Genomic DNA, 17,479 nt, shown 5'->3' on the forward strand with positions numbered 1-17,479 from the left:
CCTATTTAAAATTCATACTTAACAGTGCAGAAGAAAAAGATGGAATGGGAGGTGTTGATACTCAGAAGCAAGACACCTATTAATTAACGGCGTTACTTTGAGAAGTCATTTTCCCTGTTTTAAATTGATCATGTCACCTGTAAAATGAAGGAACTAGACTACATGAACATAATTCTGCCAACTCTGAAGTTCTGTGATTGCTCAAATGCAGTTAAAATAGAACCTGGAAAAGAGAATTTACCATCACTACTTGTGTAAATAGAAATTTGGGAGTTCTGAGTTTTATGCCTTTAATGGTAGCTAAATTAACATATTAATCAACAGACTCTCATTGCTGTCTCCTGACACAGTAACTGGGGCCCCAGACTCAATATCTTGGTGTTTTTCTCATAACCAGAATGTATGATAGTAATTTGTAGTAAAGCAAATCAAAGAAATTGTGTGTGCACACATGTGTAGACTTGTGTGATTACAGTAGTTATTTGCTCATAGCCATATTCTTGGTGAGTTTTAATAGGCCCATTGTAGATATTCAGTTAGTGTTTATGGTTTTGTCTTGGAATTTTATTGCATTATCCATTTAAAATAGTCAATTATCAAATGTCTAAACTTGCAATGATTTTTTTTTAAACGTTATAGAGACATAACATCTTTAAGTTGGAAGGGACCATAGTTGCTATCTTGTTAAACATTTTTGTTTCATGATTTTTGGGAGAATGTTTAATACTGATACTGTCTGGCAGGATGTAGTTTGTTTTTACTTATTTATTTTTTATTACAGAACTCTTGAACATATTTTATATGCGTGGTAGCAGAAAACAAGCATTGTGCCTAGCACATAGTTGGAGCTTAGTAAGTGTTAGTTCATTTCTTCCTTTCTTTAAATGAGTGTTTGCTATTAGTAGAAAGCTTCATAATTTGAAATTTATACACATGGAGGCTGAACAAATTTCCTTGATAGCCTGTTGCATACACTAGAATATCGTGGCTATGCCAATAAAGATTTTAACTACTAATGCAAGAGACAGACAGAAAACAGATGAATAAGATTTATCACACAGTAGTGCATAATTATTATCTTAATCATTGATTATGTTTAATAGGATGAATGCAAATATTGTATTTAAAAGGCTATTCTCTAAAATGTGGAATATATTTAGTCAAGAGGAATGTGTATTTCACAAGAGAGAATGCATTTTCACTGAGATGGGCAGACACAAACACTGCCCTGAGTTCGGCCAAGTAGCCATAAATAGTTTTGGGATTCATGGAGTTGTCTCCAAAATTCCAGGGATATTGCATCATCATGGGTCTGGTTTGTTTTCAGTTCTTTTTGAAACTGAGCCCCACTGGTGGGACAAATGCTCGATAAATCACACCCACACTAAGACTGTGCACACAAAAGGCAGTAGCAGAAATTTAAAGCCCTTTTCGTAGGCATCAAATCTCTCTTCTGAAGAGTGGCTTCATTTCTGTGAAATCGTAGTTCAGCGTTTCTTCAAAGTTTGCTCTCAAAATAGTCCAGCATGGAAAACCACTGAAATCTAGCCTTCATTTGCCATCTGTTCAACCCACAGGTCTGTTGGAATCAAGACCTCTACCAGGAGGCATTGCTTTGCTTTGCTCCAGCAGGCACCTGTTTAGCCTGTACAGATTTTGACCTTAGAAAAACATCATTGTTTAAATCATAGAGGTTCTAAGTTTGGTCTTCCAGAATTTTATTCCTTAAGTTCCTTGATCTGAGAATACAACTCTATCAGTTTCTTCATGTTTTTACAACCAGCTAAAAAAATTAAACGACCTCTCCACGCACTGCCAAGACTACTTCCAAGCTTCAGTATAGCCCAGATGATGATAACTGCATCTGGGCATACAGACACTTTATAATCTTGACAATGTCTCCATCATGATTTACAATGTTAAACATTTATTGAACATCAGTTATAAGCCAGGCACTCACCCAGACCTGGTAATTTACGCCTTTCCACCTTCTACACTGGCCCACTTTCCAGCCTCTTCTATCTCAGCCTCTTCTGTACTAACCATGTGTTGTTGCCAAATGGGCTGCTCTCCAAATGCAACTTAGTCATGCCATTCCCTCCATCTGAATGCTCTCCTATCCCAGCTTTTGCCTGTCGATGCATTATTCTTGAAAGGCCAACTCAAATGCCATCTTCTTTGTGAAGTCCTCCCTGATCATTGAGAGCTAAGAGTGATTCTTCAGATGCTGTGCTGTGCACCATAGATTCATCATTGAAGTTTTGGTCTGCGTGCAGCAGTGCATTGTATTCTAATGGTTGTGCTGTATCCAGATAAAGGCAGGGATTGCTGTTTTTTGCATTTTTTTTTTTTTAATGTTCCAAAGGAACGTGCCCTGTGGTAGTTTTTACGTCACAGAGGAGCTTAGTATCGTTGAATGAACACCTGCATAGTGTACACAGTGATTTTGGAGAAGAGAAGGAGTAGTCTGGAATCACTGAGGTTACTTTGGTGTAGGAAGATTTCTTGAATGTAAGATTGTTTTGTGTATATGTTAATTTAAATTTTGCTTAGTTAATGTGTTTACAGGATTCAGATTTCAAAATATACAAAAGTGTACATAGAAAGTTAAAAGGTCTTCCGCTTCTTTTGCTTTCCTAGCATGTAATTAACATTTCCAGTTTTGCAACTTGCTTTGTCATTAACTTTAACAATATATTTGGGAACTAATTCTAATTGAATATTTAAGGATCACCCTCATTTTTTTTTCCTGCTGCATATTACATGTTAATGCATTGCACTGATGCTGCATAAGTTATTCAACCCATCCTCCATTGGGAAACCTTTAAGTTGTAACAATTTATTGTTACAAGAAATGAATTTTCAGCCATTTGCAAAACTAGAGAAGGAGGGAGAAAAACTAGAAGATGCATAACAAAGAGGAGAATTTTTCTGAATAGAGAATTTTAATAGGTCTAGCTTGTTTTGCATACCTTTTTTTAGTAAACAAAATTTGTTTTAAAGAGCCAGTTAAAAACCCAATTTGGCACAAGATAAGGAGCTGTCAGTTACATCTGCTTTTTTTGCTTTTTATTTCTATTAAATGTATTGGGGTGACATTGGTTAATAAAATCATATAGGTTTCAAATGGACAGATCAATAATACATCATCTGTATATTGCATTGTGTATTCACCACCCAAAGTCAAATCTGCTTCTGTATATTTGACCCCCTTTATCCTTATCTATTTAAATTGATATTTTATTTATAATTTCTGAAGATTCTATAGGCAAATAATCTTTCTAATAATTTATATCCTTAGCTGAGATCAATTCAGTAATTGTTTTGTGATACTAATAAGCATTTGAGAGATTAAAGACTTGCTTTCCCATCATTATTAATATTTTACTTACAATTGTTTTAGTGTTGTCTCTGTTAACATATCAGTTTCATCACTTGTGGTGGATCTTTGCAGCTCAAGAGAGGTCACAGTTATTCAGGATTGTCTTAAAATAATGTCAATACAAAGACAATGTTTTGCATATACATAGGTTATGCTGAATATAATAGCAGCAGGAACAATCATTTATTGAGCAATTACTGTATTGTAGAATGCAGTCTGTGGATTCTTCTAGGAGCATTAAATACTGGTCCCTGATTCCTGCCCCACAGAGATTTAATTGGTCAAAGAGCAGCCTCGATGCTGGAATTTTTAGCAAATTCTTCAGTGATTCTTTATTAATAATTTTTATTTTAAAATAGTTTTGGACTGCCAAAAAAGTTGCAAAGAACTCTTGTACTCTTATCACCCATATTCCCAATTGTTAATATTTTACTGAATTTTCCTCCCCCTTCTATTAATCTATGTAGTCTTTTTATGACATGATGCTCTATCACTTCTACGTACTGCAGTATATTCCTCCCCCAAAGAAGGACACTGTGCTACATACAAATATATTTATAACTACCACTCTGTGGCCTCCTTCCCCCTTCACCACCATGCTTCACCTTCACTGCCTTCCACCTCAACCCCCGGCTGTTAGACTGGCTCTCTGTCTCCTGTCTTGCACCATCCTTGGATGTCAGCATCTCCATTCTGGGAGGATAAGACAAGGGAAAGTGATGGATGAGAGGAAGTCATGTTAAGATTGTCTGTTAGAAATCAGGAAATAAATATTATACAAAACCACTATACAATTCACACCCCCCCATTCAAATTTTACCAGGCATCTCAAAAATTTCTGTCTTTTCCTTTCTGGTCTAGGATCGTATCCCAGAACATGTGCTGAATTTAGTTGTCATGTCCATTAGTACTCCTCAGTATGAAAGCTATTGCTCAGTCTTCTCTGTTTCTCATGTCCTTGATGGGCCTTTCATTACAAGGGACATTTCTCAACTGGGACCATCCAGTGTTTGCTCATGACCAGACGCAGGCCATGCATTCTTGGCAGGAATGACGCCATGCTGTTTAAAGTCTATCACATTGGGAAACATATTGTGTCAATCCATTCCACCACTGGTGACGTTAACTGTGACCACCTGGCCAAGTTGGTGGAAGCCGACTTTCTCCACTATGAAGTCACCATTACCCACTTTGTATTTAACTAGTATTTTGTGAGGCAGTGTTCTCAGATTAGGGCAATACCCTGCTTCCTTTTTAGAGTACCACTGTGATAATTGCCAAATGGTGATTATTTTCATTATCCTATTTACATTTATTAACCTTCTATAAGAAAGAGCTTTTCTTCTCTCTTATTTATCAGTTTATTTATTCATTTATTCAGTATGTATTTATGAATTCTCATTTTATTCAGTGGATTGTAATCTGATAATCTCATTATTATTTTGATTCTCAAATTGTCCCAGATTTGTCTCATTGTGCCCTTTTAAGTTGACTCCTGTGTTCTTTTGACCTGTTACCATCATTCCTTGAGCATTGTCTTACTTTCTGGCATAACAAGATGTTCTGGGCTTATCTTGTTCTTTCCCTGTCCCAGCCCTGACTCTTGTTTTTTTTTGTGTGTGTGGAAGATGGTAACTAGAGCCATGGTCTGGGTCTCAGTGGTGTCATTGCTTCTAGGCCCTCTCAGCAGACAGAACTAGAAAATGTAGATGTTTATAAATACGTACACACATGTATATCTGTGACTACTATTTCTATATCTACCTGTGTCTGTATACCTTTAGAAAAATGAGTTTATTCTGATAGTTCAAATTCTAACTTAATACCTCAGTATTCTTTCTAGCCTTCCCTTGTCTCAAAAATTGAGAAAGCTGCTTTTCATTTTCCTCAGCATATTAATTTTATGCCCAATTAATCCATTGACTTTGTTTAGTGTAACCAATATTCCAACTATTCAGGAATCCTCTTTCTTCCAACACCTTTGTGCTCCCCTGTGACCCCTTCCCTTGGCTACTAGGCATATTGCTGCTGATGCCTCTGCATGGTACCCCCTTTTTGTTATGGCCCCACTTGCTCAGAGGAGAGAGAAGGGAAGGGTAAGAGAGAAGGTCCCTCCACCCGTGATTTAATTGTGCTGCCAGGGTTGAAAACCACTGCAACGAACGTGTTTCACATGTTGTGCCTTATTAAACATTTCAAACCACATACTCCTTCCTCATGAAGTAGTTGCTATTTAAGAAAAATATATCTTTGTTGTCCGCTTCTCTTTTTGTAATTTGTTCATTTCTCCCATAGGTGGAATAGAGGTAAATTCTTATAAATTTTGAGACTGTACTGGGGTATTGATAGCTGGATTTTATTGTTTTTAATTTCCTTGGTGGCAGTAGGACATGGTTTCCAAATGGCATGATCTGGAATGATGATAGAAGCCTGCCGTCGTCAGGTTTTGAAGCGTGTGGGGATTTTTTTCAAATTTGTGACTTTAAGTTCTTACATACTGGGCTTGCATTTTTCTTTTAGTCTCTGAAATCTCTCATGCCTCTGTCTGCTTCTTCACTAAATTCAGAAGCATCGCTATCAAGACAGTCCCAAGTCGCTTCTCCCTGGAGTTTAGACTGATGACAGCAGGCTTGGTTAGAAGTCCAGTGCACTATCCATTTTGCCACAGAGCCTATACCCTGGAGTTGAGAAATGGCATTTTAAGGAGGTCTGGCATCCCCCAGCCTAATCCGCCACCCTCCTGGAAGGAGAAGTAGTTGAGAGTCACTGGCCTAGATTATAAAAATTGAAGCCCCAAACCCGATTATAAGAAGAATCTTAGCTAAATTCCATTGCTGTGTGATTCATGATGATTTAAGACTTTTCATCTGTTTTTTATTTTCTGAAGATTGTTAAGTTGGTTGCTATTATCAACAATGTTTAGGTTTAAAGAATTAAAATCAAGGTGTAAGTGACCTATGCTGTGTTCAGGTTTTGCTCATTTGTTGGCACAGGTTCATTCTACAAGGGTTATATGGCACAAGTTTACCTTAGATAATCTCTATAATCTCTTACATAGTGGAAAATATCTGAAGTCAGTGGGAGGGTAATAGAGTACCTTGAGTACAATTTCACTTACTTAAAAAAATTGGATTAAGTATTATTGAATTTATACTGATTTTAAATCTGATGTAATTTGGATTTAAAAATATGAAGCTTTATAGTATTATACTCATGTGACTAAAGATCAAATTCCATGACTTTAAGATTTGATATAGCTTTAAAAGATGAAATCAAGAAAGCAGAAGTATAGAAATTAGTGTGTAGTTTGAGAAAAAAAATGCAAAAATAGAGAATACTTTTTGAGAGCTTCCATATTTTGGAATTCTCAAAAATTAAAAATGAGAGATAAAATGCTTTGTTTCCTTTTGTTCTAAATTTCTGTTCACTGGGTTTTCTTTTCAGTGAGGTCCTTTGTGAGACACATGTGGCCATGCAGCTTTGTCATCTTTGTGCATGTATATTTAGTGACACCTGTGATGTAGTGTACCTGAAGAAAACTTCAGTGACTATGCAATTATTTAGTAGTTCCTCTATTACTGGAGAGTGGGGTCAGGGCAAAATACCATCAATACAGCTCATGGATATATTCTACTAGAAGGTTATAAACACCCCAATAATGGCTTATAAAAATATTAGGAGGGTGTTAAAGCACAACATTTATAATTTTTTTCCTCACATTATCTACATGAATTATGCTGTGGGAAAGAGCTTCTTCAACAAAAGGATATTCCTTTATTTTCTTTGGATTCTAGAAAGTTTATTTTTTATAGAGATACTCCCTTTTAAAAGGCCAAACAAAACTTTAAAGAGGATTTTCATGTTTTCCACTAATAAAGAAGGAAGTTAAATAAAAGACTTTTAACTAAAAATGGGAAGAATTGTGTTGTCCTCTATTTCTCACATTAGAAATGTGAAACCAGAAGTCAGCTAAGTCTCCATAGCAATCATTTTTGTTTTTAAGATGAATAACACATTTCATTCTGGATGTTGGGAAAGTTCTTGAAAATCTCACCAAAATTCACCAAAAATATCAGGTGTTTTGATTAGAAATTCAGTCATTGATTACTTTGCATTACAATGAGGTGTGACATAACCACTGATTACTTTTACAGCTTTCTTGAGTTCTCGTCTGTGGAAACTTAAGAAAGAACTGTTTTGTTGATTATACTGCAGTTTCATAAACTATCACGAGAAAATAAAGGATTTTGTAACAATCTGGTGAGAAGATGGAAAAAGGATTGAGGTCCGATTGATAACTTTCAGTCAACATTTGGAAAACTTGTATTAAATGAGTTTTTATGCATTTGTTCTCATCAGTTACTTTTCTGAAAATTCAAACCGTACAACTAAAAGGAACTTTTTTTTGTAGTGTGTAGAATATTGCTTGATTACTATATCATAGGCATTCAGTAACTATTTGCTGAATAAATAAATCAAAGATATTTTTACTTGTAGTTGGATTTGAAAATTCAATTAATAAGTTTTACTTAAAAGAATAGTTTACTTTTCCCTAACTTGTAGCCCTGGACAACCACTGATATGTTTCTCTCCCTACAGTTTTGCCTTTGACAGAATGTCATTTAAGTAGAATCATACTGTATTTAGTCTTTTGCGTCTTCTCTTACTTAGAATAAATCTTCCAAGATTCATCTAGGTTGTTGGGTGTATCAGTAGTTTATTGTTTTGGTTCTAAGTAATAATCTGTTATATAGATATACTACCTTTTCTGTTGTACATTCACCAGTTGATGGACATTTGAGTTGTTTATGTTTTCTAACTATTAAATATGGAGGTGCTATGAAATCCACCTGTCTTTGTGGGTACATATTTTAATTTCTCTTGGATAAGTTCCTTAGAATGGATTTGCTGGTTCATAGGATAAGTGCATATGCGTGTTTCGCTTTACCAGAAACTGCCAAATTGTTTTTGAAAGTGGCTATACAATTTTGGATTCCCTCCAGCAATGTATGAGAGTTGCACTTGTTTCACATTCTTTCCAGCATTTGATGTTTTCATCTTTTTAATGTTCACCTTTCTAGTGGATTTGTATTAGTTTCTCATTGTGGATTTATTTACAATTTTTCTTATAATCAGTGTCAAGCAGTTCATGTCTTAGTAGGTCATTCATATGGCTTCCTTCGTTAAGTCTGTTCAAGATTTTGCTATTTTTTATTGGATTGTCTGTTGAGTAGTAAGAGTTCTAGACATAGGTCCTTTATTGGATGTATGTTTTGTAAATATTTTTTCCCAGTCTGTGGCTTTGTTCTGTATTTCATGTATTTTCATTTGACTCTTTATATTGTTTTCATGTCACTGGCAAGTCCTCTTCCCCATAGGTGTATGTTGCTCATTTTTTCAATTACATCCTTATCATATTTATAACTATTTTAAATGTTCTGTCCGCTATTTACAATATCTGAGCCATCTTGGAATCTGGTTGTGTTGACTATGTCATCTGTTAGCAATGACTTTTTTGATTTCCTTTTATGTCTAGTTATTTTTTAATTAATTGTCAGGTATTGGGTGCTAAATAACAATAGGGACTGAGGTAAATAATATTAATGCCACAAATGGTCACTTCTCTTTTTCCTTCGGGCCCTAAATATAGGTGATTATGTCAGTATTGTCAATGGGTGAGCTGGATTTGAATTTTCTTGTTGCCATAGTTACTATGTGTACAACAGAGACTCCATTGCCTCCATTGGTAGACTGTTGTTGCTATCTTGAGCTTAGTATGAGGCCTGGAGTACAGGAGAGTTTTCTTGGTGTTCCTGATTGACCCTCAGTTTTTAATCAGTGCTGCATACTTCGGCCCCAGGGCTCTCTCTGTGCTGTTGCCTCTTACCCAGCAGTAGACTACTGCTGTTTGTTACTTGGTTTAAAGTTCATGGTGGGTAGAGGGTGGGTTGGTACTCTCCCTTCTACCTGAGCCTCAGTTTTAGGTAGGCTCTGTATGGCTGAGCCTGAAGAAGGGGGTTTTCTCTTTTCTTAGTGTTCCTGCCCTGCTTATAATTTATTATTTTTGAAATTTGCATGATTGATTTTGATAATAACTTGTTCCCTCAACATGCTTTTGCTAACTTTTTTTATATGTTTAAACATAAATGTTATATATCATATTACAATATATGCATTTTTTGGTGGTCTTTTTCTGTAGCTTATTGTTTCTTTTGACTCTCACTACTCATAGCTTTTTCTTTCATATATTTAACGATTTTTTTTTTTATTGCGAGTTCATGTTTATTGGAATTTTATCTGTGAGACTTCTTTGAAAACTACATTTAAATTGCTTTGCTCCATATAGTATTTGTGTCTTTATTGGCCTGAAAGCACAGCTTAGGCTGGGATTACTTTAAACTAATAGGTTTTATTTGTGAATCCTATCACCAAAAGTGCATGAATATAAACATGTGTTTAGCAACTCTCAGGGGAGACTTTTTCTTTCCTCGCGTTCTATCCAGGCAAAGCCAGGCACTCATCTCTACTGAGTAAGGTGAAGTTTTATTTCAACCTCTGGGGCTTTACATGAGCGTTTCTGATGTGAACTTGATTTCCTAGTCTCTGAATGTGGTTTGTTAAAAATTCAGGTTATAGATTATCAGGTAATAATAGACATTTCTATGGCAGATGCTGACTCCAACCTTCTCTTAGTTCTTTATTTTCTTTTATTTTTGATCTCTCTTTCCAAAATACATTTTTATATCCTACTCAGCATTTTGTTTTCTACCTAAATGGCTTTATCTGAATATCCAGTTTACACTGTTGCTGGAAGTGTGAATTCTATATCCTATCATCTCATACCTCTGGTGTAGCAGTTAATATATTGTATCATAATCATGTTTTTTTTTTTCTTCAGCCAAAATTAGAATTCTAATCAGTTGCTGAAAGTGACATTTTAGTTTTTGAATCCCTGGCCAAGTCTCAGAAAAGTGGGAGGAGGGAGTATACAGAGCTTGAACTTATCATTCAAGGATATATTCAAGTATATTTGAGTTGGGAATACATTATCAAGCATTTAATAGCTGTGTGACCTTTTGCAAATTATCTAGTTTTTGAGTCTTCATCTGTTAAATGGGATAGTGATGCCTATCTTTTATAGGAGTAAATAAATAAAGCAGTTTACATAAAACCTCTTACCTGGCATAAGTTCCTTACATTACATTCGTGTCACAGAGTAACATGAAAATGTTAATGTCAAACATTTCCTCTTAAAATACCTGAAGAATTATTCAGTATATACTTGTTTTTCCCTTAAGTCTTCCCCTGCAAGGGATTTTAAATAAGATGTTAAAAATATCTCAGCCATTTGTTCCGATTTAACCTGTTTTGTCTATTTAGTTTTTAAATTCCTTTGACAACCATATTGGAAGTGATGACTTATTCTGATATTTCAATAAGGAACTAGATAAGAGAAGTTCACACTTAGGCCACATGGAAAACTCTCAATTCATTGCAGCTTCATAGTTTCAAGAAAGGCACAGATTAATACCTACCCAACTAGAATTTTATTTCCTAACTAATTACTATAGATTATAACCAGGATATAGGAGAAACTACTCGCTCCTTGTTCTCAGCCTCTAGTCCTTTACAAGCTAACTTATATTAGAATGACATTTAAATTTAGTCTAGATCTACAGTTTCTCATTAGTTATTAATGATGCTTCTTTATTATGAGAATATAATAATGATTTTTAAAATGAAGATGTAAGGCATTTGATGGAATTTATGAAGTCAGTTTTAATTTGTTCACTGTAATCATGAAAAAATTATAAATAGCATAAAGTGGAATTCTCTAATACTCCTAATTGTAGGAAGTAGTTTTAACTTGTTTATTCAAGATTTTTTTTTTCCTTTAAAACCAGATGTCTTATCAAGTATCAAAACAAAACTTTTAAGTACTCTTTTTTAGGGACTGTGTATGTGGAAACTTCTTTTCCTATTTTCTTGCGGAATGAGTAAAAAACAGTTGAAATTGGATAAAGGAAAGGAAGACAGGATAGAGGTGGAGGAGAAGAAATAAGTCCTCAAAATATCAAATTCACCTTTAAATGTATTTAAAATGTTTAGTTGAGCCTTTTTATTTTGCAAGTGAGGGAATGGAGTGTTTGAGGGGTGACTTATATTTATAAGAACACATAGCTAGTTAATGGCAAAGCAAGGACTAAAGGAGGCTCCTGACCCATAGCTACCTGATGCTAAGAAATTTCTTTAATCTTGCTAAAATTCTTTTTCAAGTGTCAAAGGGGGATCACGCCTGCTTTATAAAGTTGTACAGACGAAGTAGAGATCACGTGTATGTGTTTATTAAGTGCCGATATATACCAGGTGCTCAATGTTTTTTTTTTTCCATTAACTTACAGATTACTGTAAATTACTTTTTTTGTGTGAACATAATAAAAGAATAGGCAATAAACACAGAATTAAGTATTTTATAGTTTTCCACTTAACAAAATATATAGGATGCAGACTGGAGATGAAACTTCTTTTGGAAGATTCCCTGAATCATTTAACTTGAAAAAAAAAAAAAGAAGTTTTACATCATCTTCAGATGCTTTGATGTAGGTCAATGCATTGTTGCCTTATTCAAAAAGCAGTTTTGAAGACTTTTTCTTTTCCTTTCTTTTGTGAGATCCTCAACAAATGACCTTATAAAAGAAAGAGAAAATGTCAATGAAGTTTAAAATGTACACTTTCTACTCAGTGTGTTTCCAGATGAATTTATAGCATTCTGAATCTCACCTTTAGGTCTGACCCTGGTTGAAAAAATTCTCAAAATTTTGGCATGACAGCCTGATTCCAGTAGTCACATCTGAGCTTTATACTACTTCATTTGCCATTTTACTGAACATACATTCCAAAGATTGCATCAGTTTAAACGGAGGGCATATATAACTTGATGTTCTTTTATATGGGAAAGCTCAGTTTTATTGATGACATCGACTTCTGGTGTTTGCCACAATTTTTGAAAGCACTTTGCTTTGGGCCAGTTATAGTATGCCAACTACAACCTAGCAACTTCTGAAACAAGATTTCTCTTCCCTCTCTAAAAGTGGTGAGTATGCCTAGTTCAACATTTTTCCTGATCAGACTAAAGAAGATTTTAGAATCTGAGGACTTGGGACCAACCTTGGGCTCACTTAGCTATTTCTTTTTCTTTTACCGTAACAGTGGGGCTCTAAGAAGAGATAGTTTACTTGAGGGATTAATAAACCTTTCTCTTGGAGTTTAAAAGAATTATAAAAGTTTTATATAGTAAAAGTCCAAGCTGATAGCAAGCACAGTAAGGAAAGAAACTTGCTTGTCTTAGACTATTCACCAGGCCCTCTGTTGAAAACTTCATGTGCTGAAAATGAGTAATAAAATATAATTTCCCAAGCAATGTATATGAATATGTAATTAAAATTCTTGTACTACTAAATTAAGACTCATATAGTTTCTGTAGCAGTGTTTGTCACATAATGAACTCTCTGTAAGTATTGTTTGAATAAATGAGAATATTAAATATTTTAATTTGTAGTCAGTTTTGAAAATACAGTCCATCAGTTTTAATTAAAAAGACAATTTGAGCTAAGACTTGAGGTGTGGCCTATGGTCTGTTAAGATCAACATTTATCGCCGAGTTTCCTGAGAAGAGCCAAGGAGAGGAAGACAGAAAGATCCTGGCTCCATGGGGAAGGATACCTTCTGTGCCTCATTCTCTACCTGCAGCTTCAAGGAAGAGGAGACATTTTCACTATCAGTCTTTCAGGCTTTGACCAACATGGGGTAGATCCTGTTGTCTGGCAGTGTTTGACAGAAAGGCTTCTGTTCAGTCATCAACCACAGCATCCCAACTTGTGTCAGCATCTTAATCCTGTCTGTCGTCCTGGAAGTGAAAGCACAGGATGGCATTGTTCCTGGTACAATTCATTCATCAGGTGGAACCCAGAGGAATATGGGGCATCAGGAGGCTCCACATGGCAGCTGAGAAGCTGTGATTTCCAGATATCTTCATCAAGGAGTTCATGAATGTGGACCCAGCACCTATAAGTCTCATGGCTTATGACAACGGCGAAGGTCACATCAGATATGATTAGCCAATGAGGGCGGTCTGCATATGTAACCTAGCCATCTTCTGTTACCTCTTTGACGAACAAAACTGCATGCTCACCTTTGATTCTTTTACCTAAACAGGTGGCCATCAGGCAGAGGCTCAGCCTCTGTGGGATAAACCTTCAGGTGCCCAGTGGTTTCCTGGTTGCCAGCAATGCCCTCAGCTGTTATCTGCCAGCAGAAAGAGAATCATGCCTGATTCAAGATGACACTTCTGCTGGGTTATATTATATTTATGTTCACGATAAATGACCGATTCCTGGCCACTGGCACCCCTCCTGTGTCTGTCTTGGACAGCGTGCTGGGGACCATCTTCACTTACCTGCTGTACCTGGCCACCTTCCTCACCCATGCCTCAGTGGTTCCATTTTCCACTTCTACACTATGCTAACCCAAGGATATGCTGCCTCACTGCATCCCAGAGGGGAGATAAGGGTCTGGCCTGAAGGAGCCCGTGGAGTTGGTGGGGAAGGGACCAGGTTACAGAGAGGCAGAGTTAAATGGATGCCCAGTGTCAATAAGGGCCAACAGGAACACAAAACTCAGAAGCAGCACTTGGTGGGCCTGTGGGTGCAGTTCAGCCGCACGATGGACACCTCCTCTGGAACACCTTGGCAGATACCTACCCACAAACCCCAGTCTGGAGCTTCTTTCCTCTGGAAACCTGTCTGACTGTCATGCTTATCTAAATCTGAGCCTCACAGCCTAGGCAATCACCTTGATTTTAGCCCCGGTGCAGTTTTGGATCAGACCTGGCCAGTTCCCTCAGCCTCACAAAAGTGACATCCTTTCTCCTACGTATCCTCACCTCCCCTCAGCTCCTGTGAGTTCTGCCAGACTCCATAGGGTTCAGGTTCCTGGAGTATTTCCTTTACAGGGGGAAAAAAAAACGACAATTTAACTTTGTTTTGAAGAGAATTTTTAGTAAAATTTAACTAAGCCTTCAATATTTTTATAGTTTCTGTTTTTTGCACAGAAAATCCTCAGGGGACTTCTTTAAGTAAAAAAATATGTCCAATAGGGGAAATTAAGGATATAAACAGTATTCCTAGGGAAATATTTAAAAATACAATAACGAGTAACATAATGTGATATTTGGTCTGCCAGTGATAGTTATCTATTAAGTAGATCCTAAAGAGCTACCAATGTATGAAAATAAGAAAACAGTACCCTTGAAATGTTACATAATTCAGAATGACCATCATTTTTCCTGTATTAGCTGAAACTTTCATCTTTTTTTTTTTCCTGAATTATCATGATTACATTGCTTAAAATGTGTTAAACTATTTTAGTTTAAATCTTTCTTCAAAGTACATATTCTGGGCTCTTGACAATGATTTAAAATATTAGTTTTCTTTGTGACTGAATCGGTTACAAATCCCTTAGTAGTCAACATTCATGAATTCACAGTAAAAGTGAAGATGTGAAGGAAAGGAACAGGGAAGAATGTGTTTGTTTATAATTGTAAAGTTTTAGTTAATGCTTTTAAAGAACTGTGGTTTTGTTACTTAAGGATTTTCTAACATTTTATTATGAAAATACAGAAGATTTGAAAGAATTATGCAGGGAATACCATATACCTACTGCTTAAATTCTACAATTACTTTTTTAATACTTGCTTTGTCACACGTGGATCTACCTGTCTGTCCTGTTTATAGTAATTTTTTGATGCATTTCAGATTTACATGCAGACATCAGCAAACTTCAATCCTTCACTGTACATACCAATAACTGGCATTCAATATTTGTCTTGTAGTGTTTTGTTGCTGTTAAAGTAAATGTAGCATTCAGGGTGTTTTGAATATTTATACATCTGTGTAACCCAAACTCTTGAAGATATAGACCGTTACTATCATTTGAGAAAGTTTCTTCCTACCCTCCCCAAACTCCATCATATCTTATAAATGGAAACATACAGTATGTACTTTTTTGATATAAGGTATAAGGCTTCTTTCACTCAGCATAATGTTTTTGGGTTTCATCCATGTTGTTGCATTTATCAGTAGTTCATTCCTTTTTATTAATGAGTTGTATTATATTGCATGAAAGCAATTCATCTGTTGCCTGGTTTGGGCTATTATGAATAAAGCTGCTGAGAACAAGCCTTTCACTTGCTGCGTATCTGCTTGGTTATCTCAGGAACTTAAAAATTAGGATGTTCAAAATCAGGCTCACCTAAGTGTAAATCTTCTCAACAAGTCCCTATTTCAGTGACTGGCACCTCCATTTATACTTTTTCCAAGTCATAACGTTGAGTGTCTTCCTTGGCTGCTCCCTGTCCCTGGTCTCTCACACATAATTAGATATGAAGTCCCACCAGTACCATCTTCCTCACATTTCCTCACTTTGCCACAGTGCCATATTCACTGCCTTGTTTGAAGTCATCACCATCTTTCATCTGGATTGCCAAAATAGCTTCCTGTCTGGTCTTCTTGCCACTCTTCTTGGTTCTTACTCCATTCTTTTCTCCAAACCACTAATCTTTAAAAAAATATATAAATTAGATCATGTTACTAGTTGTTTCCCTTTGCTGTTTGCAAGGCTCTGCATGATCTGACTTCTCCGTGTTCCTTGGTTTTCACGAGTGACACTGAGTTTGCATGTTCCTCATGCTTCTCACTTGAGGCATTATCCAACCCTTTGCTTTGGATTGGTCTCTAATTGGGTCATTTCCATTTCCACACAATTGATTTGTAGCGTCTTCCATATTAAGGACAGACTAAAACTGCTGGCATTAGTTGGGATTAGAATTGTCTGCAGTAACAAAAATCAAAGCAAAACAAAATAATTAAGTTGGAAGATTATTTCTCATGGAAGAATTATGTAGCAGGGCAGGGCAGATCTGGAAGTGGCAGTGCTTCCCAAAGGCCTCAGTAAACCATGTTGCTTCAACCTATATGATTTCCCACTCCTAACTTATGACCCTTATCTACATAATCCAGATTGAAACTTTAGACAACACAGTCCAATGAGCAGGATGGAAGAAGGGACAAAAGACATTCACCAGTGGATGATGAGATTTCCTAGAATGTAACATTCCCCTGGGCAGAACTTAGTTACCTGGCCACACCTATCTTCAAGGAAGGCGGAATACTTATTTTAGGTGTCCATGTGCCCAGCTAAAAACTAGGAGGTCTAATTGAAAGGAAGTGGACTTTGTTGTAGGCCATTTCCAGGTGTCATACCTCTACCTCCTTTGACCTTACATTTTCCTCTAGCCACTATCTTGTTTTTCTGCTTCTTGATAGAGTCAAAACTTCTTGAAAGTTGTCTACTCATGGCATTCTACTTCTTCAAACCCCTTTCCCTCCTCCATTCACTTTAACTCCTGTGTTCACCCTTCCACTTAAATGGTCGTCAAGGTTACCCATGATCTCGATGTTTCAAAAAATCCAAGAGATTCTTTAAAGTCTTCATCTAATTTGATTTCTCAGTAGCTTTCAGGTTTTTTTTTTCCCCTTGAGGAACTCCGCTACATGGGGATCAGCCTTGTGTTTTTAATTTGTCTTCTATGACTTCATCATCACGTACCACCATTTTGGAAGCTTGTTCTTTCTCAGTTTTTCATCATCTCCTATTCTACCCAATGTCTAAATGTTGGAATTTCTCAGGATTTAGTTTTTTTTAAAAAAAAATTTAGTAACAGATACAGAACATAAACTTTATGATTTAACCATTTTTAAATGGCATTAAGTATATACGTAGTTGTACGATCCATGTCCAGAACTTATTGATTTCACAAAGTGAAACTTCATAACCATTAAACAATACCCACGTCCCTCTACCCCCAACCCCTTTCAACTACCATTCTACTTTGTCTCTGAATTCTCATAGTTTTACATCTAAATTGGGAACATCTTAGTCTCTTCTTCAGGTCCTAAGCAAGAGCCTCAGTTGCCATGACCTTAAATATCACCTCTATAATTCCAAATTTATATTTCTGATTAGATTTTTTCCCTCTGA

The 17,479-nt window shown here is 36.1% G+C and overlaps 1 protein-coding gene and 1 pseudogene across 4 annotated transcripts in view; both read left to right on the plus strand.

Annotated features, from left to right (window-relative positions):
* LOC120609667 (5-hydroxytryptamine receptor 3C-like) overlaps window positions 1-15,624 on the plus strand; it is a 34,623-nt pseudogene extending 18,999 nt beyond the window's left edge.
* BICC1 (BicC family RNA binding protein 1) overlaps window positions 1-17,479 on the plus strand; it is a 238,863-nt gene that overhangs the window by 101,113 nt on the left and 120,271 nt on the right. The gene's annotated exons all lie outside the window — the stretch shown is intronic.

Source organism: Pteropus medius, unplaced genomic scaffold (genome assembly GCF_902729225.1).
Source record: "Pteropus medius unplaced genomic scaffold, Ma_sr-lr_union100, whole genome shotgun sequence".
Classification (NCBI taxonomy): Eukaryota; Metazoa; Chordata; class Mammalia; order Chiroptera; family Pteropodidae; genus Pteropus; species Pteropus medius.